The sequence below is a fragment of the Tenrec ecaudatus genome, chromosome 10 (genome assembly GCF_050624435.1).
Source record: "Tenrec ecaudatus isolate mTenEca1 chromosome 10, mTenEca1.hap1, whole genome shotgun sequence".
Classification (NCBI taxonomy): Eukaryota; Metazoa; Chordata; class Mammalia; order Afrosoricida; family Tenrecidae; genus Tenrec; species Tenrec ecaudatus.
The window spans coordinates 67,548,008-67,573,123 of NC_134539.1; the positions used below are offsets into that span (position 1 = coordinate 67,548,008).

The 25,116-nt window shown below is 39.7% G+C and overlaps 1 pseudogene; it reads right to left on the reverse strand.

The window, feature by feature from the left end:
- Positions 1–2,940: 2,940 nt before the first annotated feature.
- On the reverse strand, positions 2,941–7,678 carry LOC142458551 (small ribosomal subunit protein uS9-like; annotated as a pseudogene).
- Between the last annotated feature and the right edge of the window lie 17,438 nt (positions 7,679–25,116).

Consider the following 25,116-nt stretch of genomic DNA (forward strand, 5'->3'; position numbering starts at 1 on the left):
GGAAAGGGCATGGCCAATGTGATCACTCCATTTATGGCTGTGGAGCGAGGATGCAAAGCCAGAGAATGCAAGAGTGTGGTGGATAACAGAGAGGGGAACTGTGGTGTGATGTCTTGTGGTTAGTTCTAGAAGCCTCACTATGAGCTTGGGATTATGACCACCTTGAAACTGTAGCCTTGGGACAATACTGCATGCTGCTAGTCTTGTATCTTGAGTATAGGAAGGAGTGGTAGACACCATACTGTTGGACAAGATGAGGGATTAACGGAGCCTGTGGGTAGACGCAGTGAACTCAGAGCATTTCAGTGAGTTCTTGATATGCTCCATGGGTGAAAATTGCAGGGGAGGTTTCAACCAGACCCCTAGGACATGGAATGTATTTTTAGCACCCAGTTTCCCAATATTGGCCTCCTTACTTCTTAATTTTCTGGTCTAATAACAGGAGCACCAGGCAGGTGAGTCTACTTGGACATCATCTTGAGTCCTCCTCTCCAGTAAATACTTTTAAAATGTACAACACACACGGTCTCCTCATTTTTGGCAAAAGTGAGTCAAAAGAGTGAAGAACTTATCAAACAGTATTACTAATATCCCACACAATTTTGCTGAAGATAACTTTAGAAAAGGATCTTTACTGTGTGGATCATTAAAAAATATGGAAAACATTGTGAAGAAATGGAATTCAACAACAATTCACTATATCTCATGGAGCACCAAGAAGCAGTCATTCAAACAGAGCAGAGGTACTGTGTGGTTTCAAATCAGAGGGCTGTGTGTGTGTGTGTGTGAAATTTGTGCTCTTTACTACTTACTCTGTATGTTTAGCATATTATCTGAGAAACAGCACTAAATGAAGACTAACATGCTATTAAGCTTGATGGAAGGCTTATGAAAAATCTGAAATATGCAGATGATCCAATATTGTCTGCTAAAAGTGAAGAGGACATAAAACTTACTGCTGAAGATCAACGACAACAATCTTCAGTATGGATTACATCTCAACACAAAGAAAACGAAAGTTTAATACACAGTACCATGTTAAATGACGTCATTTCTCATTCTACACGGATATAATATCAACACTCATGGAAGCAGCAGCCAATAAATCAGACAGCGCACTGCACTGGGCAAATCTGCTTCATAAGGAGATTTAAATACATTTCTCTGAGAACTACGATGTGCTTGATCAAGCCAGAATTGTAGTTGTCATCAATCACCTCACCTGCATGGGAAAACTGGACAATTCATAAAGAGAAAAAGAATTGGTACCTTTGAAGCATAGTGTTGGCAAAAAATATTAACTATATCATGAACTGCAGAAGAAAGAACAACTCTGTTGGAAGAAGTACAACAGAATTCTTAGAAGTGAGGATGGCAAGACCTTGTGTCATGAACTTTCGGCATGTTATGCGGAGGAATAAGTCCCTGGAGAGGGACATCCTGCTTGGGAAGGCAGAAAGGATGCAAACCTTCAATAAGATGAGTCTGCACAGTGACTGTAGCACAGGGCAAAGACTGTGAGGATCATGCAGGAGCAGTCAGCATTTTTGTCCTGTTTCACATAGGATTGCTATGAGTCAGAACTGATTCTATTGTACCTCACAACAACAACAACACAATTTTTATGATATCAGTTTTCAAATAATAATACCAGGTTTGCTTCCCTATAACCAAAGAATGACTTCTTTTGACTCCTCATCCATCTACAGCAGTGGTTCTCAACCTTCCTAATGTCACCACCTTTAATACAGTTCCTCATGCTGTGGTGACCCCTAACCATAAAATTATTTTTGTTGCTACTTCAAAACTGTAATTTTGCTACTGCTATGAATTGGGTGACCCCTGTGAACCCTCCATCCCCCAAAGGGATCGCGACCCACAGGTTGAGAATTGCTGATCTAGAGTGACCAACCATTTTGGTTTGCCCAAACTATTCTGATTCAAGCATGGAACATTTTATATACCTGGAAACTTCTCAGTCTCAGTACTGGGATGCTTTGTTATCCTACATTTCTATATCACCATATGTATTCCTCATCCCTGCTCCCATGATCAGAGAACTGAATTGAGGTAAAGAGTTTCCCTTTTACTTTGGTTTATTTCAATATTCTTCTATATGCTTTCCAGCCATCCCTTGTTAAAATCTAAACTGCCATTGAACACCAGATTAATGTTTCTACAGGACTCCTCTGGTAATGACACTGCTTTGTTCAAACACTTTCAATGACTCCTCTTTGCAAATCAAGTGAAACTTAAATGCCATACATTAATTTCATGATGTCCTTTATAATCTTTCATCATCCAACTTTTCTTTCTTCTTTTGATAGATCATAATTAATTTTTAAGAACTTTAAAATCATTATTGTAAACAATAATACTGTTTTATCTTTTCAATACTGAAGTGGTTCAGCACAAATTTCTAGTTGATAAAATCTGGATAATGTAATTTTTTTGCATATCTATCAATATGTCTTACTACTTCTTCCTGAACAATTAGACTGAGTTACAAAGCAAGTCTTAAGACTAGCAAAACAAAAAATATTTTCTTAAACTACAAGGTCAGTCTATAGCAGTGAGTAGAGCTTATTTAAAAGGAAAATAACCATAAGACACTCTATAAATGAACATTATTATTTTTAGTGTGCCATAATTACTCTTATTATTCATAAACCCTTATTCATAAAATGGACCCTGCTTTATAAATTGTTATATTGATATTAAAAAAAACAACTCGATTACTCATTATAATCTTTCTGATTCTGTCTCATCATTTCTTTTATAGTCACTAAGATAATAATAATAACCAAACAACTGCAATTGCTGCACAGTCATTTTTTAATCTACTAAATAAATGCACTCAGTGGAAGATGAGGGCAATACACTGCATGTTTTTTCCTCCATGTCAATATGAAGTTGTTTCCTCCCCCAGCCCACCTTCTGTTTATTATAAAGGTAGAGCCCTTCCTGGAGGTGGGCTTATCGGTAGGATTTCTGGTAGTGAGCACGGGCACCTGGGCCACCGAACTTCTTAGACTTGCAGCCCCAGGGGTCAGCCAGGAGCAAGGTTCGGTCTTACTGGATGGGACTGTCTTTGATCTCCTTCTTCAAGCCTCATCCACATATTTCTGGTAATCTGCAACCAAGGCTTTGTAGATGGACTGGCGGATTGCATAAATCTGGGACACGTGGCCACCATCCTTCACCCAGACTCAGATATCCACGCCAGCAAACCGCTCTTTCCCCAGAAGCAGACGGGTTCCAGAAGCTTGTACCGCCATGTACGCGGCTCGGTCATCTCCAGGGGCCGCCCGTTCACCTTGATGAGGCTGTTCCCTCGTTTGCAGTGCGCCACGGCCCTGGCCTTGTGTGTGTGTCCGAAGACCTGCAGGGACTGCAGAGGAGCCTTGGACGGCGTGGCTGGTGGCTTAAGAGCTCCTCGCCGCGCCCAATATGAAGTGTGGAAAAGTAACCCCAGAGCGTTCTTCGTGAACTTATGAGCTTTTCCTTTCCTGGGATTTTGAGACCGTTTCTGAGCCTGAGTGTTATTGATAGGTGACCTTTGTCCGCCGTCGTATTGGAAACATCTCTATTTATAATCCTTTGATTTGGTGATCTAAGGAGCCCTGGTGTAGTAGTGGTTTTGCATTGGGCTATGATCTGCAAAGTTAGCAGTTTGAAAACACAAGCCACGCCTCAGGAAAAAGACAGGACCTCTGACTCCTGTAAAGACTTACAGTCTCTGAAGGGCAGGTTGGATGCTTACACACATCCTCCCTGAAGACAGTCAGTCACCAGACTGTGGTAGGCCCCACTCCCTGCTGTTAAGGACAATGGACAGGCCTGCAGTCATTGATTTGGTTCCTGTAGGTGGGGTTTACACCCTACTGATAATGGTTCCTAAGGAGATCCTGAGAACAGGTCAAACCCACTCCAGGACATCCAAAGTTAAGCTTCTGTCCTGACTCTAGGATCCGCCCATCTTGTCACATGTATACGCCAATTCCTGTTCTTCCTATTGCGTGTATGTCCCTAGACCACCCCCTCTCATATAACCTATAGTGCAACCCCTTCCTGTGACGTATGTCTACCTGTAATTAGTGGGCTTGCAGGCCCCAAAGGTATACAGGCCTGCGTTAGCAAGAGAGCTCCCCCTCTCTCTTGGCTCCTCCCTTTGACTTCTCGTCAGTTCCCTCTCCTCCCCTGTTCCCTTTCCCCTTGTCTTCCTTCCCTTCCCCATCTCTTCATGTGTACCACCAAGCGGGGTGGAGGTGAGCATTGTTACCCTGAAACGTGTCTGACTCCATTATTGATCTCTCTCTTCTATTTCTCATGCTCTCGATGACTTCAGTATAATATTTATATATCTCAACCGTACAATTGTGCCTATCAAACCCATGATTAGTGGTGGGGTCACCACTCCCTCCTACAACCAAAGAAACCCACAGGGGCAATTTCATTCTGTCCTATACGGTACCTATGGATCTGCACCCACTGGCTGGCAACGAGTTTGGTTTGGGTTTGGACTTCGTTATCTAGTGGAGCTAGTGGGTGACTTATTTTGTTACAGTTTAGAAGGTCAAATTCATGAGGCCAGCTCCAGGAGGAAGATTTTTCTTTGTTTACTTTAGAAGAGGGCTTCTGTCTCCTTTGAGATTCTGTCCCTGTGTGATCTGCATATGGCTTGTCATAGCCCCTCCCCTATCCCTACTCTGCTGGCTTAATTTATAGTTCAAAGGAGATGGATTCAGAATACATCCAACACTAATCATATCTCATTAGCATAACAATGCTTTCATTCTAAAATAAAATATGTCCATAGGCATAGAGGTGAGGATTTACAACCTGCAGTGTGAGGGGACATAATTCAATCTCCAGCACCCTACAAGCCTGGCCTAAACTCTTGAGAGTTTTTACTTTCTCATCCCCTGTTGGATCCTCCTTGTACAGACATTGGGACATTGGCGCAAAGCCAGCGATGGCCCTCAGAGCAGTCAAGTGACTATTAACTGGACTTGGTCCTTGCTAACATGCTTACTGTCATCCATCAACTCTGTCCATTTGTTACTCAGATGCCAGGAGTCTCTGCGCTGGTCTCTGCTATGACTTTCCCTTTATTTTCTCGTAAGGGATAAATGTGTAAACATTCTTTGCTTATTCTTTAGAAGAATTAACTGTTTAAAACATTCTTACACAGATTTTTGTGTTTCATATGAAAATGCTTTTGAGCAAAACAAAGCAAAACAACAACAACAACAAAACAATGACAAAAAAGGCCTATAAATAGTTGAAGGTCTGTTTGTTGACCTCTAGGAATGTTTTCCGGTGGAGTCTGATGGGGTGCCACACTCGGGCCCATAGTCTATTATTGGTATTCCCTGGGGACTTCATTGCTCTGTCCCCTTGCTGTTCTGTTGCATGCCCTTAATGTTCTACCTCGGTGTGGTGCGGTCAGATCGGGCACAATTCCCAATTCCTGCACTATGTCTCCGGGGTTGTCCCCAATAGTGCTAGGGTCAGTGAAGGACATTGTGTCTCATAGTGGGGACAGTCCTATGGTCTTCTCAGTACATTGGCTACTCTGATGGTGCCCGACTATCAAAAGATATAGCTTCTGGGGTCTTTAACACTTGAAGGTAAACAAGTGGTCATCTATCTGAGAAGCAACAAAGCCCACATGAAGGAAGTACACTGACCTGTGTGATCATGAGGTGTCGAAGGCATCAGTTATCAGGCATCAAAGAACAAACAAATCATATCATTACAAATGAGGGGGAGTGCGGAGTGGAGACCCAAAGCCCATCTGTAGGCAACTGGACATCCACTTATGAGAGAGTCACGGGAAGGAGACGAGCTAGTCAGGGTGCAGTATAGCAGTGATGAAACATACAACTCTCCTATAGTTTTTTAATGCTTCCTCCTCCCCACTATTATGACCCCAATTCTACATTACAAATCTGGCTAGACTAAAGGATATACATAGGTACAAATAAGAACTGGAAACACAGGGAATCCAGGACAGCCAAATCCCTCAGGACCAATATTGAAACTAGCCATACCATGAGGGGAACGGTGAGGTAGGGGAGAAAGGGGGAGCTGATCACAATGATCTATCTATAACCCCCTCCCATGGAGATAGACAACAGCAAAGTGAGTGAAAGGAGACACTGATCAGTGCAAGACATGAAAAAAAATTGTAAGTTATCAACGGTTTGTGAGGGAGGGGACAAAATGAGAAGCTGATACCAAGGGCTCAAGTAAAAAATATGTTTTGAGAATGAAGATGGCAACAAATGTACAAATATGCTTGACACAATGGATGTATGTATGGATTGTGATAAGAGTTGCATGAGCCCCCAGTAAAATGATTTTAAAAAGTAATAAAATAATAATAAAATAAAATGCCTTTGAATTATAACCCCTTTTATTTTTGTAAGACTTCTTTGCTATAATAAAACTCTATATCAATTAACCATTCTTGCTCCAGAAATAACACTCTAGAACCCTTAGGGTTAAATATCACATCTATCCGCAATCTATCAGATTGCAATATTTATGCCCTTGGAGTGTTGTCACTCTGTTGTAAGTTAAATTACAGGTATTTCAAATACCTCCATGGTTTCTCACCGGATGGACAGATTTCAGAGGAGCTTCCAGAGTCAGATGGATAGAAAGAGAGGCTTCTGAATCTCTTTCCAAAAATGCTAATGAAAATCCTGTGGACCATAACTGATTCTTGTCCAGGATAGTGCTATAAGACGAGGCTCCTGGGGTGGAAGGCACTGACAATACTCAGTGTCTGCCACAATAGACCTTCCAATAGCAATGAAGATAGAAACTCCCACAAATTAAAAGGCCCTGGTGGTGCTTTCAAGTTAAAGTGTTGGGATGCTAATAACCAGTAGGCCAGCAATTCAAACCCACCATTCACTCTGCCGAAAAAAAAAAAAGTTTAAGCTAATTCTTTCTAAAAAGATTTACAGCCTCAGAAACCTTCTATAGGATCAGTATACATTGAACAGATTAGGTGGCAGTAGGTTTATTTTAAATGAATAGCCTTCCAATGGCTATGAAGATGGCAAATGACCAGGCAACATTTTGTTCTATAGTATATGGGGGTAACTATGAGTTACGGCCTCCTCAACAGACACTAACAACAAATATCATCTATTCATTTAAAATGACAGTAGAGTTAATCTTGAATCAGGAAGTACCTTCACTTTAAATCAGATTTCTTTTTGAGACTTCTCAGGACAGATGCTGTTGAGGAGACATTATGTAATCAGAAGAAAAGCCTTTGCTGACATGACTTATTATTTCACGGCCAAAGAAATATTCTCCTGTTCTTGGTATTTTACTAGTGCTAATGTCTAAGGAAATGAACAATGTTCACCAATTCCTGCACGGGTGCTCCCATTGCAACGCACAGAAACCATTGTACCAATGTCTACCCAGAATTCCCTGCAACTTGTTGATGCAAAATGTCTGTAGTCACTTGTTTCCCTTGCGGTGTATGTGGTAAGGTAATACAGTACCTGTCGGTCTGATTTTGACTTCCGGTACTGAAATGTACCAAGAAGACCAGTTTCCCTTTGAAGAGTTCTGCTTGCTCTTCCTCGGTGTTTCTTTGTAACTTTGTAACTAAATGTATGGTTTCATCGATCACCTGAAGTTTTTCCATCCAGACATCTATAAATCTCCATTATGCTCACGTTAAACAAAAGCTTGAAATAAAAATTGATGTGTAACTCAAATTTATCATTTAGAAAATGCAGTCTTGTTTAGCTACGTAGGAATCAGGATGAGAATTCGCTACAAGAGTTTAGAAAACAAAACAAAAAAAAAAGAGTTTAGAAAACATATCAGAAAATTTTTAGGGACATTTAAAATGAGCTAACAATTAGGCAAAGTCTTGACCTCTTTATATGTGCGACATAGTGGAAGCCACTTAATAGTGACATTTTGGGGACCAGTATAAAAAACTAATACCAGCAATTTATAAATTCACTAAAGTCATTCTCCTGTGAAAGTATTATGTTACCAGCTTCCCTAAACTTTGAACAGTGAACAATGAGGAGCATTTGTAATAATTACATTACACTTCTTACATGTGTCCAGTTTTATTCTCCGCAGATTTAACTTAATTTCTTCAGACTTAGACTCTCGAGACCTATAGAAACATTTGAGAATGCAGTAAACAGGCATTTCTCCTGAGAAACTATTAGCAATGTCTTAAAAAGTAAAGGAAGCCAAAACAACATTGCTGTTAAATTAATTCTGATGTGTGGAGACCCCACACATTTCAGAGTAGAACTGTGCCCCACAGAATTTCCAGTGTTTGCCTTCTTTTAGAAGACGCAGACTGCCAGGCATTTCTTCTGTGGCACCGCTAGGTGGTTTGGAATCACCAGCCTTTTGGTTAGTAGCTGAGCATTTAATCATGTGCCACTGCCTGAGGATTCTGAGAAGGATATTCACAATCACTGTTGAGCTCATTCTGACTCTGCCACCACATTGAAATGGACAGTATCTAGTTGGTAAAGAAGGCAAAATGAGACAAGAAATCCAAGAAACCTTGGTTAGATCTCATTCTGTACATCAACCTCTGGGACTGTAGGCAGATTGCTAATACTCTTAGGCTATTTTTTCCTCATTTAAGCCCCATTTTGGTGATACCATTTTAGTTTACTCAATGTCCATCAAATCTTAGAAGGGAAAATGCTTTTCTGCTTATACACATAGACACGATCTTCCATAAATTATCTTAACACCTCTTATGTCAATGGTTAGCTCTTTCAAATTCACATTTTAATAACAATACACACTCAGTGCTTACTTATTATTTAGATAGCACGCTCATTCATGCACATTTGATGAATTCATTATGGATGCAGAATGGACAGGATGAAAACATTGTGGATTCTGTTCCTCAGAGTCATAATTTCTGATGCATGAACTTCAGAACTCTGGCAGGGAATTAAGTAGTAGTCACGGGTATAAAGGGAAGAAGAGGTGGGTCTTAATATATAAAAAAGAGAACGTTTTGGCTGGTATTGAAGTTTAACGTGGGCATTAGTTTCATCACGACAAAGAGGATTGCAACAATTCTCTTTCTATCGTTCATCTCTAGTAAAATTCAGATCAAAGAGACGAGCAAGGAGGAAGAATTGAGAAGTACTGACATAGGCAGAAAACTTTAAATAATTACAATGCTTTATCTTGGATTGGAAAAGTTTAAAGTTGTTTTAGGAGAGGTCAGATGAATAGGCAGAGTTCGAATGGCTTGCCAGGTGAAGTGAGCAAAGGCTATTTGGGGAGAAATGGACAATGTATGTCTCATTTGAAGTTTTACAGATCTTGTGATTTTTCTAAGGAGCAGGTTTTAAATTTTCCCTCAGTCTCCTGTTATATATATGTTGATTAAAAATGTTAGACACTTTGAACAAAACAAGGTTCATCTTGTTTAGTCATGCATGCTTATTCATCTCTGACATATAGTAGCCAGAAACCCTATAGATTAGTGACTAAAAGAACTAAAGATACGTATACAGTAAAATGTTGGGATAGCAGGTCATAAAACTTTTATAATGTGCAATTTTATAATTCATTTATGATGCAGTCATTGCATGCACTATGCTATAAATAGTATAATTTAAAGGACCCAGAATCATCTATCCCAACAAGATCCACAAGTATAGAAAGAAATGTAAGACATTGGTATTCCCCAATGTTATGCTTACAAAATAAATACCATCAGGAGCAAAGTCCAAATAAACTTTGTGTATCTACATAATGCTTCAGGTAATAAAGTCTTAGGATTCAAGAGCCACCAGTTAGTGCAACTCAAGAGTGAACTGCCTGTGTTTTCCCAATTTCTTTTGTTTTGTGGACTCAGTTGTTCTTCACTGCTTATAAAAAATCGCATTCTATCTTTTCCCACGGGGAGTCCATAATCTTCTCTAAGACTTTCATTCTCCTGATCTCTTCCTTTCACTCATTTCTTGTTTTCTGTCACTGTTGCTCTTATTTTCCTCTGCATTAAACCCAAAAGGATCAGACAGGGCAAACGATCTAGGCATGTGCCATCTAAAGGAATTGTTAGTTCTAATCAGGGCTTTGAATCAGTCCTTCCTGGTTCAGCCAAGACCCAAGAAAAGATCTGAACTTGTGATAAGTAGAATGGGAAAAGTTATGGGTCAGTGCCCTGATAGAAATTTAACATCCCTCTTAGAAAACACAGACATGAGCGTGTTACATATCGGTTGTGTTAGTCTGGGTTGACCAGAGAAACAAATTCATAGACACTCATGCTTGTAAGAGAGAGTTTCATATCATTGAGTAATTGTGTATTAAGAAAACATCCCAGCCCAGACCGAATCAAGTCCATAAGTCCAATATTAGCCCTCATGTCCAATACCAATTTATAAATTCTTCTTCAGACTCATGAAGCACATACAATGATACAGAATTCAGGAAGATCACAGGCCAGTGGGTGGAAAGTCTTGTGGATCCAGTGGTGATGGGAGCATTCCATTGCTGGCATGGGTATCCAAGTCATTCCTCCAGGTCCTAGGCTCTGGCTCCATCAGCCTAACTACACATGGCTTGTCAACAGGAAGACAAAGCAGAGAGTGTATCTTGCCTCCTGTGAGCTATTTATCTCCATTGAGCCTTCAAATGTGGTCAAAACAAACTGCAACCTGATTGACAGGCTAGACTCCACCCCTTCCTCAAATTGACAGTAGATTATGTAACTTCCTCAGACTACTCCTTGTCAACTTGACATTTTACACAACTCTTTAGCCATATATAATTTTAAAACAAACAATAATAAAATCATATCTATACCTAACAGGATAAAACTAAAATGCATACTATTCAATATGTGTCAAAACCTCGTTGGAACATAATAGTGTATAAGTGAACAACACAACAATATTCTATGCCTAACAATTGCAGTTATGTAACTTCTCCACCTTAATCCAATGAATATAATCCCCTGCTTATGAAAGTTTGTAAGCCAGGCACTTCATGCCTTTATCCACCCAATTTTGGGTATGCAATTTCTAGACTTCCCACTTACATCAAACCTGTGCTCTGAGGAGACAATAATATTCTTTGATGTGAGGAATCTTTCCATTTAGAATCTAGTGAGTCCACATTCATAAGCAAAGTCAAATCACATAATGTGTTAGTATGGGTTCACTAAAGAAACAAATCCAGGACACTCATATATATGTAAGAGAGCTTTATATCAAATAGTAATTGCATATTAAGAAAACATCCCAGCTCAGTCTAGATCAAGTCCATAAGTCCAATATTAACCAATACGTCCAATACCAATGTATAAATACCTCTTCAGACTCACGCAGCACATGCAATAATGCTGAACGCAGGAAGATCACAGGCCAGTGGGTGGACAATCGTATGTATCTAGTGGTAGAGGAAGCATCCAAGTGCTGGTGTGGGTCTCCACATGGCTCCTCCAGCTTCATGTGTCTTGTACAGAGGAAGACGAAGTAGCAAGAGAGTGGGTCTGGCTTCCAGTGAGCTATTTATCTCCACAGTGCCTCCAAATGAGGTCATCAAGCTGCAGCCTGGTTGACAGGCAAAACTCCACCCCTTCACTCTGAATAGTCTGAAGTTGACACCAGATTATTTATCTGCCACATCATTTATTCCACTTTTTCACCAACCTCTTGAAGCCCCCTTGTATACATGAACCAATTTTACAAAAATGTCATGAAGCAAAGAAGGCTTTCTGCTTCCTGAAGTCTTTCCAAATCTACCCAAAGCCATGGCATTTTCAATTACCTCCTATGTATAGGAGTTTGAATAAAGAAGGAATTTGAATAAGGAAGATAAAAGAAAAATCACTGCATTTATACTATGGTGCTGGTGGAGATTATTGAAAGTACCATGGACTGCTAAAAGAACAAACAAAACTGCCTTGGAAGAAGTACAGCCATCAGGCATCTTTAAAACAAGGATAGTGAAACTTCATCTCAATATTTTGGACATATTGTCAGGAAAGGGCAATCTCTGGAGGACATCATATTTGGTAAAGCAGAGAGGCAGCAAAAACGAGGAAGACCCTGACAAGACTGATGGGCAGAGTGACTGCAACAATGGACTCAAGCATAAGAAAAATTATGCTGATGGCGCAGGACTGGGCTGTGTTTTATTTTATTGTCCGTGTGTCACTATGGTTCAGAACACCTGACAACAATCACTGAACTCCTGGCTACCACTACCAAGTGCTCTGAAAGGAATCACAATAACCGGCCATTGATAGAGGGGGAGAAAAATGTGAAACAAAACTCAAAATCATAAAAAGACAAAACTGCCTAGTGTATTAGAGACTGGGAGTAGCCCTAATAATATACTTTTAGTCGCTCTTCAAGCCTGGACCTGAACTCACCTCCTGGCTCATCATTCAGACAAACAATTGATAGCTGTATGGACTGAAGAGTAGCTCCAGGAAGGTACTCACTCCTTAGAAAAATTAGCGGTATGATATCTGAACAGAACCTGTCCAGAGAGAAAGTTCAGAAAGCAGGAAGAGATGGGAAAGAAAAATGCAAATAGTAAACACAAGCAGAATGCGAGTGACTGCTGTTTGCAATAAATATTTTCAAACACAATGCATCTGAATTGTTAAATGAGAAACATTGTTGCTCTATATATTTGCATGCAAATCATATTTAAAAGTTAAAAATTAATGTAATCAAGTATATATATATACACATGTGTGTGTGAATTTTCAGATTTCATAATACATCTGAAGATTTGTTATGAAAGAAGAGATTTGATGTTCTATGATTAATCTCGATAATGATGCCTTCTCAACTTCCCTACTGAAAAACTAGGGATGAGGGATACTGATGAGAAAGTTGTAAGGAGAGGGGGAAGGGAGAAGACTCATCTGGGAGAAGACAAGTGCATGCCTGCTTGTAGGAAAAGGGGGAGGACCAATTTTCAAGTGGGGAAAAATGATTGACAATACTTTAAATGACCCTAAGGCAGGGGTATGTCTTGTTTTATGCACCTAATAAGTCATATTGGCCTGAGTTTTATTATACCCCCTGGGGACCCAGGCAGTGTGCCATAGAATATTAGGACATTGAATCCTGGATTTTTAAGGCCCAGAACATGCTCCAGTGGGTGGGAATCCAATGTGGAAACACCACTAGGTGAACTGGACTCTGACTCAAGCCCACCTGTAGCTTGATGACTTGAGACTGAAAATTCACAGTGTATGAAGAAGGAGAAGACAGCTAGCTATACCAATAATATTGAACTATGGAATGAAACATAATCATTGACTTTCATTAAAGTCATATTTGCTGTATTAGGATCTCTATATTATTGACTGCCAAGATGATGGTGTGTAGCGAAGGATGACCATGCTTGGACCTCCAAGAGTAATTGTTGATTTGGGGATTTGGGAGGCTGAGTGGGCAATAAAGGAGCAGGTTTGTTTTTCATGGTACCCAGGCACTGTCTCAGAGTGTGGACCAACTTTCCTGTGGCTCCGTTCCACCTTGTTTTCCCTTTCATGCCACTAAGCTCTGACGAGGCTGGTGGCAGATACCCTCGCCACACTAATTGGTGCTGCTTGCAGCATCTGTCCCGCCCAAGATTTATGGTTGTGTCATGTGCTGCAGATTTTGAGGTGGCTAGGGATCCAGCCAGTTGGGTTTGCACAGTCCACGCTGCTCATGGACCTCATGTCCATTGATCACAGAGGGCCCCACCTCCCAGCAGTGCTGCCCAAAAGAGCTTGAGAAGCCTGGCAGATCTGGCAGACCTAACTGGTGCTTCAGGAGCCACCTGCATCAACTGTGAGATGGGCCCAAGAGAGCTTCATTCTCTGCCTTTGCCCGATTAACCCCAGGGCTTGAGTGGCCTATGAATACAGTCAACCTGGTCCTACCAGCCTGAGATGCTGGCGCTGCCTGGGACTCTATCTGCTACAGGTCCTGCTCCTCTGCCAGTGCCGTCCGATTGGCCTGTGGATGGAAGTCCTAGTCAGCATAGCCTGAGCAGATTATGCAGCGGCAAAACCAGCTACTCAAGATTCCAGCTCACTTTGCCCTACTCACTTGGGTCACTAACACCACCTAATTCATGCAACATTGGCCATCCCATCACAGTCCACAGAGGCGTGGTTGCCACACATGGATCTTTCCAGCCCTGTTCCCAGTGCTATATACATCACACATAATGTATTACCTCCTACAAAACCAACATTTTATGTAAAGCAATACTCACATCAGCAGTCACTATAGGAAAGCAAGAGAAAAAAACTGCAATGTCTGAAGAGAATCTGAACCTACTGACGTATAAATAAAACGCAGACTTTGAATAACCACAGGAAGAAAGTTTCAGAATGCTGCTTAGAGTTATATAGGATATAAGGGAATCAACACAGAAGAAGGATGAATAAACAGAGGATAGCATCCATACACCAAAGGTAAATAAAAGAGTTAAGGGATGAAGAAGCAGAAACAAGCAAACAAATTAAAAAGGTAAAAAACCTTACCAACAGGATGTAAGCAGTGGATTATTATATATGCGGCCTTGAATATAGTCAAGCAGAATTCAACAAACATGAAAGAGTCAAACCAGATAATTAAAGAAGCTGAAGAAAATCTGAGAAGAATGAATGACGCTATGAACAGAAACAATATAAAAATAATTGGGATATCAGAGGAAGACATAACGAAGAAAGCAACAGCCAAAATAGCAAGGGAATACCTGGAAGAAAACTTCCCAAATTTAATAAAAGAGGACCAGTCAATCATCCAGGAAGCAGAGAGGACACCAATTAGACACAACTCCAAGAAGAACACACCAAGGCCTATAATAGTCAAAATATCAAACTTTGAGGAAAAGGCGAAAATCATAAGAGCAGCTAGAGGAAAAAACTGCAGTCACCTAACATGACAATCAAATAAGGATATGTTCAGACTTATTAGCAGAAACCATGAAGAAGAGGAGAGAATGGAGTAGCATCTTCAAAAGTTGAAGGAGAATAGCTGTAACCTAAGAATCCTCTACCCTGTCAAACTCTCCATCAAAATAGGAGAGGTAAGAGTTTTCCCAGATGAGGAAAAATTGAAAAATTTAGTAGGTTAAAAAAGAAACAACAAAGCAGCACTACAAAAATTACTTTCCAAATCACTTTTGCTGGAAGACGGACACACAGCACAAACGAGATCACTGCACAATGTAACACTACCCAGAAGTCAACGCACTGAAAGCAATGCCCTGAACTTCTGTGCCCCAACAGATCAAAGAAGGCAAGAATGAATCCCCCACACATACATAAAACACAGGTAAGGAGCAAGGTAGAAAAATATCAATCACAAAAGGCATGAGATGATAGCAAAGAATTCACACATGGATCTACTTAGTCTGAACTTCAATGGTATGAACTCACCCATTAAAAGACAAAGAGTAGCAGACTCATTTAGGAAACAAAACCCATGTTGTTTGCAAAAGACGCCTCTCAAATTCACAAACACAAATCAGTTGAGGATTAAAGGATGGCGGAATGTTTACCAAGAAAATGGAACTCTAACAAAAGTAGGATGTGATATTCTAGTCTCTGACAATATTGATATCAAGAGATAAGTACGGGCACTGTGTAATGCTTAAAGGATCTGTAATCAAAGAGCCAGTGAGTATATTAGACATATATATGGCTAACAAGATATCTGTGAAATTTGTCAATCAAATCTTTCAAAAGACGAAAAGAAATTACAGGATCGACAATCTCAGTAGGAGACTTCAACACACTGCTCTCCAAGAAAGACAGATCACTAGGAAAGAAGCTCAACAAGGAAGCTACAGAACTAAACTCTACAATCATAAACTGTACCTGATTGATATAGTCAGAGCTCTCCACCCAGATACAAAATATACACATTCTTTTCAAGTGCACATGACTTGTATTAGAAAATAGAGCACATACTGAACACAAGTCAAGCCAGAGTAAATGCAAACATATGGAAGTCACACAGATCTTCTATGATCACTGCACCATAAAGTTGGAAATCAACAAAAGAAACAACAACATAAAAGGGCAAACACATGGAGGCTAAATAACTTACTTCTTCAAAAAGTCCGAATACTGGACAAATTAGAGACAAAATTTTGAAGTTCCTAGAAACTAATGAAAATGAGAATACACACACCCAAACTTATGGAATACAGCAAAGGCAGTTGTCAGTGGATGCTTGATAGCTATACGTGCACATATGAAAAGGGAAGAGAGACTTATGGTCTATACCCTATCCGAAAACCTTCACTAATTGGTACAGAATTAACAGAATCATTCTTTTAATATCAAAAGCAAAGGAATTATAAAATTCAAGGTGGAGATAAAAGAGTGGGAAAAATGGAAACAATTACCTCACCAAATAGCTGGTTCTTCTAAAGGATTAAAAGAATCAACAAACTGGTAGCAAACCAAACAACAGATAGGAAGGAACAAACATCAACATGCAGGATGAGGTATGAAGTGGGGGAAGTTACAACGGACTCTAATGAAATTCAAAGATTAACTACACAGTACTATGAAGGACTGTACTCCAAGGAATACAACAACTTGGAAGACTTGAACAAATACCTGGAGAAACAAACCCTCATATAGACATCAAGAACTGGAACAGTCTCATAGCAAAAGAAGAAATAGATATGGTTATCAAGGAACTACCAATTAAAAAAAAAAGCCCCAGGCAAGATTGCTTCATAGTAGAATTCTACCAAGCATTTAGAGAAGAGCTGACATCAATTCTACACAAGCTCTTCCAGAACATAGAAAAGGACAGTAATTCAAAAGTATATTTAAAACAACAATAATCCATCATGACCAAATGGGATTAATTCCAAGGATGCAAGGATGGTCCAACATCCAAAAAACCATCAGTATTATACACTACATTGACTAGAAAAAGAATAAGAACCACATGATAACATCAATAGATGCACAAAAAGCATTTGACAACATTCAACACACATCCCTGAGTAAGACACTCAAGAGGATTGAATTTAAAGGACATTACCTCAATATAATAAAAGCTATATACAAAAAACCAACAACCAGTGTTACAATCAATGGAGAAAAGATGAAAGCATTCCAACTGAAAAAGGGACCAGAGAAGGATACCCCTAGTCCCGACTTTCACTGAACATCATCCTGGAGGTCCTAGCTAATAATATAAGGTAACAGATGGATAGCAAAGTTATATGTCTGTGGAAAGAAGAAGTAAAATTATTGTTATTTGCAGATGATGTGATTTTATATATTGAGAACCCCAAAGGCTCTACAGTAGGAGTGCTAGAAGTACTCCTTCCAGGAATATGGTAGCATGGCGGGATACAAGATCAACAAGCAGAAGTTAATTGTATTGTTATATACAACTGATGGGATTACTGAAAAAGAGATCACGATGATAGTACCCTTCACAATTGCCAAGCATAAATTGAGATAGCTAGGGACACACCTAACCCAAAGAAACAAGATTCTGTAAAAGGACAACTACAGAACATTATTACAAGAAACCAAAAAGAATGTTCACAAATGGAAGAATGTCCCATGCTCGAAGATTAGAAGACTCAATATTGTAAATATGTCAATCCTACCTAAGGAACTATATAAATTCAAAGGAATCCTGATACAAATACCAGCATAATTTTTCAAAGAAATGGATGAATTGCTACCAATTTCATATGGAAAGGGAAGAATTTCTGAGTTAGCAGAGATTTCCTCAAGAACAAGAATAAAGTGGGCAGGCTTGCATTACCTGACTTTGAAACTCATTAAATAGCCACAGTTGTCAAAACAGCAAGGTACTGGTATAATAGACCAATGGATAAGAACAGAGAATCTAACCATAAAAACATCAGAATGAAGACAACTGATCTTTGATAAAAGACCCCAAAATGTCAAATGGGAAGCAGATGCCCCTTTTAACAGATGGTGCTGGAAAAACTGGATATCAACCTGAAGAAGAATGAAACAACAAATTCAAGGTGGATCACAGACCTCAAGGTAAAATCTAAAACTATCAGGATCACCAATGAGAAAATCCGGACACAGCTAAGAAACTTAGCAGAGGGAATAGATAGGCTATCAGTAATAAGGAAGGATACACACCTAGAGGAAGATAAAAGAGCTGAGTGGGACACACTAAAGATGAAACACTTGTGTATATTGAAAAACTTCATCAAGCGAATAATAAGAGAGCCCCTAGACTGGGAACAGATATTTATTAATGACATATCCGACAAAGGGCTTATTACTAAAATCTACAGAATCCAGTAAGCTAACAAGAGAAAAATAGATAGCCCACTGAAGAGGTGGGGAAAAGACTTGAACAGAAGATTCACAAAGGAGGAAACTTGAATGGCCAATAAAAATATAAGAAAATGTTCCCAATCATTAGCCACCCTGAAAATAAAAGTCAAAATAACTATGAGACCCCTAACACCCACAAAGACAGCCCACTTAAAAAAGATAAAAAGCAACAAATGTTGGAGGGGGTGTAGTGAGATAGGAATGCTCATCTACTGTTGGAAGTTTTGTAGACACATAAAGTCACTGTGGAAAATGATTTGGCTAGACCTAAAAGAGATAGAAATCAAATTTCCTTATGACCCAGCAATTCCACTACTGGGAACATACCCAGAAGAAATATGAAACAGATCATGACCAGATAGCTGTGCTCCAATGTTTGTCACTGCATGGTCCACAATCACAAAAAATTTGAAACAGCCTAACTATCCATCAATAGACGAATAGATTAAAAAAACTCTGGTAAATACATGCAATGGATTACTACACATACCTAAAAAGTAGGGATGTAATGATGAAATCCTTCATCTCACCGTAAGAGTTGGAGGATATTATACTGAGTGAATTTAGCCAAGCACAAAAGATCAAGTGCAACATGAGTCCACTGAGGTAAATTCACACAGCAGATAGGGCATAAGGGAAATGGCACAAGCACACTATTCCTGGGCTAAGGACCAGCTACTCTAGCATGAGCCAGATGAAAGCCAATGATTCATATGTCATCAAAACCAGATGCAGATAGTACCTGTGCTAAAGGGCATTTCTCCCTTCCACTTCCCCCAGATGCCTTTAAAGACCACAGAGTGTGAGAAAACTATGGCAATGGGCGGTCCAGATACTAATCCATCCAAGCAGAGGGTATTGTTTATATCTCCCAGGAAAGAGAAAGTGAGAGTTACCCTCATTCTGGTGTGCCAATTCATGAGGGAGATGATCCTGCTCAGAGCAGCTTGTGCCCAGAGATGACTTCAGGGCCAGCCTTAGCTTAGGAAGTGATGTCCTCTCCCTAGATGACAAAACTGCAGAAGACATCCCTGAATATACAGTCCAGGGAGAGCTGTTGGTGTGATCCCCACAGAGGAGCAAACTAAGAGAGACATGCAACAGACCAGGGATGGTGGCAAAGCCACGAAGTCCCTGAGGACTCCATCTGAACTTGTGGGGTTACTCACAAGGGGGTCACAAGGAAAGCCTAAAGGTGTAACAGGAGCGGTGGAGGGGCAAGAGACTGCCGTATTCCTGACTACAGGAATAGCAAGGGGGACTTTTAGGATGCTTGCCTTTTGGACATGAATGTTTTAGACTAAAAAGGAATATTCATTGTTATGCAGCAGGACCTGGGATATGTAACCCTGAAAGAAATGGGGACTGGGCTGATAGTTTATAACATGTCCTTCTCTATCTGTAACAGAGAGATAGTCATCTGCACGATGTTCGGATCCCTATTAGACTGGTGACTATCTATATATCCTTTTTTTTGTGTGTATGTGTATCTGTACAAGATAAGCAGGAAGGTCAATCCTACTGAGACAATGACTGGACCGACAGTTCCTAGGGGCCATGGAGGGGAGGAGGTGGATGAGGTTTAGCGGTGAGCCAATAACAATGGGTACAGGGGAATAATAAGCACTCTAAAATTGACAAGGGTGTACCTTTTCTGTTCATGTTTAATCAATTGATTGTATCTGAGAGGAATTACAGAGTAGTGAATGATGGGTAAACATGATAATGGGGCAGGAGGGGAAAAAAGGAAAGAAAAAAGATGTATATATATTTTATTATGTAAATAAATGTAGTTGTTTATATGTGCATATATTTAGGCAAATGTAATAAGGAAGCAGATGGACTTTGTGGCTCTACTTAAACCTTACATCTGTACAAGTACAGTTTATTCTAATAATATGATATGCACCTTCCTGACACGATCACTGAAGACAAAATGGGTGTATAAGTAAATGTGGTGAAGAAAGTTGATGGTGCCTGGCTATTAAAGGATAAAGCTTCTGGGGTCTTAATGGCTTATAGTTAAACAATCAGCCATCTAGCAGGAAAGTGACAAAGCCCATATGAAAGAAGCACAGCAGTGTGTGTGATCATGAAGTGTTGACAGGGAAACGTATCAGGAGTTCAAAAACCAGCAACCATATAGGTGTGAAGGGGAGTGGATGTAGTGGAGACTCCCAAACCACCTGTAAGATAATTGGACAATCACTCTCAGAAGGGCCACAAGGAAGGGATGTTAAATCCAGGGTGAAGTATGGCACTGTTGAACCATATAACTATCCTGTAATTCTGTAATATTTCCTTCCCTTACTATTATGGTTTTTATTTGTCTTTCCTCATTTATCATGTCAGATTTGTGTATCGTTGATTTGTTTACTTAAGAGCTTTTGGTACATGAAAGCCAAGATAGATAACCTTTCAGAAATAATAACAAGAGTAACAGTTCTCTGAGGATACAGGAAAAGGGTGGGGTAGGGTAAGGGGAGAATAGGGAGCTGATAGTAATGATGACTGTGTAACCCATTAGATGGGATCAGACAACAGAATTGTGTGTGAATGGATATATTGGATGTGTAAGATATTACAAATAAATAAATAAAGAAGGATCCTTGGGGGGTTATGGTGGGGTGAGAGGGGATAAATAGGAGCTGACATCAAGGAGTTCAATAAGAAAGAAAATATTTTGCAACCGATTGTGGTAGCAATTGTATAATACTGCTTGAGGGGGTGGAGCTATGGAATATTATGCTATCTGTAAGAGCTCCCAATAAAAGAATTAATAATTAAAACCCAGAAAGATATATATTTTTCGGACAAACCTGTGAATTATATTGTCAGCAAATATTATTGTAAATTTGACCTGACACAAACTCCCATTGTTTGGGCAAATAGTGTGCAGTCATATAAGGATTCATTCTGTACAGGTGAGTAATTCAGGTATTGCTTTACATAGTTAGCTTACACTGCTGCGATAACCCTCTCTCAACAGTGGCTTAAAAATTAGTACTAAGGCATAATCAATGCCACTATTAATTGAAGATCCTTACACTCCAGGGAGATGCTTGATAAGATTCTCTATGATGAATTAGCAAGGAGGTCTTCAAGGAGAGTCAAAGGCAGATGAAAAAGGATAGATCCCAGAAGGCATTTTGAGCTTGCACTAAACCCTACCTCCAATTGAAGAGCAAGTATTTCCTTCGCCCTCCCTCAGGACGGGGACAGAGAAGATACAGGCATTCTAGAAAAGTGCGGTAAAGAAATTAGATGGTGCCTGGCTATCAGATAGAGTAGCGTCTGGGGTCTTAAAGGCTTGTTTCCAAACAAGCAGCCATTTAAAGGTGATGCCAGCTAAATTCATATGGAAGAAGCACACCAACATCTATGATCATGGATTGTAAATTATATAATCCAAAGGAGGGAATAGTATCAGAGCATAAATTGTGAGATTCTGTTTCCGAAGACTGCGGATGACAGAGGAAGCCCAAGATACATTTGTGAGATCTGCACAGGAAATAAGCCTCCAGTGTTCCATCTGCCCACAGTGGAGGTATCAGAACAAACTGATTATCAAACAGAGTACTGGAGAGATGACTATTGGAGATCAAAATGATAAGCCTCACTTGAACGGTTAAAATCTTGTCACTTGATCGCCCCTCTTTAGGCACTTTGGGCCCAATACGGTTTTCAACACTATTTTTCTTCCATATTGGGAGTTATCTCTGATGAGTTTTGTCATTGTCATTGTAGCCCTCTTGAATATGTTATGTTTTCCTTTTCTTTGTATATGAAACCCAAGATTGATGAACTAAGAGACAACAAGTAGAATAAGTTCCTGGACAGGGGTGGGGGTATCCAGTGAGGGAGGGGTCAAGGGGAGCTGATATCAAGGAGTTCAAGAAGGAAGGACATGTTTGAAACTGATTGTTGTAGCAATTGTGCAATACTACTTGATGACATTGAATACTTAAATGGTATGCTATCTGTGAAAGCTTCAAATAAAATGTTTTTTGGGGGTGGGGGGACTAGCGAAAATCATGCCTTTTAAGTAAAAAGGTCTATTTGTTGGAAGCTTTCATCAAAATAACCCCTGAAGTCCTCTTTAAACCAAACAATAGTTTAGCTTAACTAGTAAAAAATTTTCTGCCTTGAGCATTTGCTCTTTTAAGAAATATCTACATCTAATCAAATTGAGAAAAGCAACTCAAAAGATAAGACAGGGACCTCCAGGGGGCAATGAGCTTATGTTAATGTAGGAGGCCGACTCAGACAAGGAGGATGGGAATGGTAGTACAATGTGGAAACTGGCATCGGCATCATGAAATTGTACACGTAGAAACTGTTGCATCAGTGTATCATCTGCTGTGTATATGTTTAATAATAACAAACACCCCCAAATTAAACAAATAAGATTTTTTAAAGGTCATAAGCAATTTCACTAGGTTCCAGAGTTTGCCATGACATTAGAATATGCATAAGATGGGTAATGAGGGCTCAAATTAGTAGAGTGAAAGTGAAGGATTTGGCTTATATTAAAAACATAATTTTGAGTACCAACAATATGCTAGGTGAGTTGCTTCTATTTGGTGTTTCAAAATAAACTTAGAAGCAGTTCCATGTAGCTCTTTCTGGTAAAAATAATGAAAGTTATTATTTCAAGAATCATTCATGTGATTGGTTGCTGGATAGAAGATACACTGATGGCACTCTCAGGGAAGGGCATTATTGAGCCCACTCTCTGCTTTGAGGAAGACCTGAGGTTGTCTGCTGTAGATTTATAGTCTCCAAAACCCTATATCGGGTCACTAGAATTTGGAATTGACTCAGGGACAGTATGTTTTTTGAGGGTGTCTAGTTTCTTGGGTACCTTTTTAACTCCTATACCCCTCTGGTGAAGGGGAGAACATTTGTAAATAGCTACTTTTACTTCCCCACGACTTACCTAATCAACTACCTTTATATTTTTGACTTGAGAAACATACCATCTTCTGGATTTAATATGTCCACACATTCTGCCTTTCCTGACTCCACTTAAAATCCATGCCTTCCACTTCCTCCTGTTGCTAAATTCGGGGGACCTCTCCAGCATCCTTCAAACTTAAGCTCTGCTCTTGTTTTTTTCAAACACAGTCTTAACATGGCCAGCAGAGGGCCCTTTTAAGACCACAACTACAAATCAACATATAAAACCCAATATTTTGGAATATCATCCTAAACTTCAGCCATATCAAATTATTTCATATTTTTTAAAAATGCTATTATTTCAAATGTTCTGTCTCTGTTCTCTTGATCTGTGTAGAACACCCTTTCTTCCTTATTAGCCTATGCAAAATTCCAAGTCATTCTTTACCCCAATTGCTTTAGGTGGATCCTGACTCAAAGTGACCCTTGAGGACAGAATAGAACAGATTTTGCTTCCAAGACTGTAAACCTTGATGGAAGTAGACTGCCACATATTTCTTCCATGAAACGACTGGTGCGTTTGAACTTATCATCATCAGGTTAGCAATTAAGCTCTTAAACATGGTGCCAGCATGACTCTTCAGTCATCATTTAATAGCCACAACAAGCTTGTCAGACCACCCTGCCACACATAAATAAGCTGCCACTCCCTCCTCCTTTCCACAGCATAGCTGAAACAATTTTGGGTGCTAGAGCCTGGAATTAGGATACAAAGTAGAAATAAAAAAAAGATGAATTTTTTTTACCATTTGTATAATTGTCCTTCAGGTAGGGTATGTATGTCTATATCATGCTATTGACGTACTATTGCTCCGTGAGTCCAAAACACAGTTGTTTTCTCACATATTAACTCGTTCATTTATTATTAGCTAATATATGAGGCTGTGCCCTCCCCACAAACTGAAATTTAAAAGCATATGTATTTAAACTGCTTTACAAAAATGTTTACAGTAGTTTTCCAAAGTACTCTTATTATACTTAATACATTTGTCAAAGCTGTGATTTCACTCTTGGAAACATTTTGCAAACTCATCTGTTTGGATGACTGACAGGTCCTGCCTCGTTTTTTTCTTCACCTCTTCTACGTCCTCAAATCTCTTGTCCTTCATATCCCTCTTCATTCCTAGAAAAAAAAAGACACATGGAGTGAGGTGAGGCGAGTTGGGTGAGTGGGCAAAAGAAGCATGCTGTTTTTGCCAAAAACTGGCACACTGATATGGCTGTATGAGCAGGTGCATTTTCGTGGTGGCAAAACCAGTCCCCTGCCTGCCAGGTCTTTTTTTTTTGTCATGCATTGTTACAAAATCTTTTCAGAACCTCTAAACAGAAAGCTCAATTAACAGTCTGACCTGGTGGAATGAACTCCAAATGCACTGTCAGTCGACATTTTCATCCATTAGGGAAGTTGATAGACATCCAGAATGAGGTTTGCCATCCATCAACACTTCACCTTTGTTGAAACAAGAAAACCACTTGTACACTTGTTTTTCCCTTGGCACTGTCCTTATAAGCTCTGTTCTACATCACAGCAGCTTCTGTGGAATTTCTTCCTGAGCAGGAAACAAAATTTCACAGTTGCATGCTGCTCTCTTAAATTGGCCAACACCAAAAGGTTTGAGTAAAACTGCTTTTATGAAAAAAAAATTCACTGTGATCAGAGAGAGCCTTCCCAGGCAACGCCACTGGGTGCTCTACCTCAGAGTGAGTTGCTTGATGCTCGCCTAGAGGGAAAATGCATGCTATGAAATTTCCACCCAGTAAAGCTCTACTCTGTTTTTTTTCTTGGGCATATA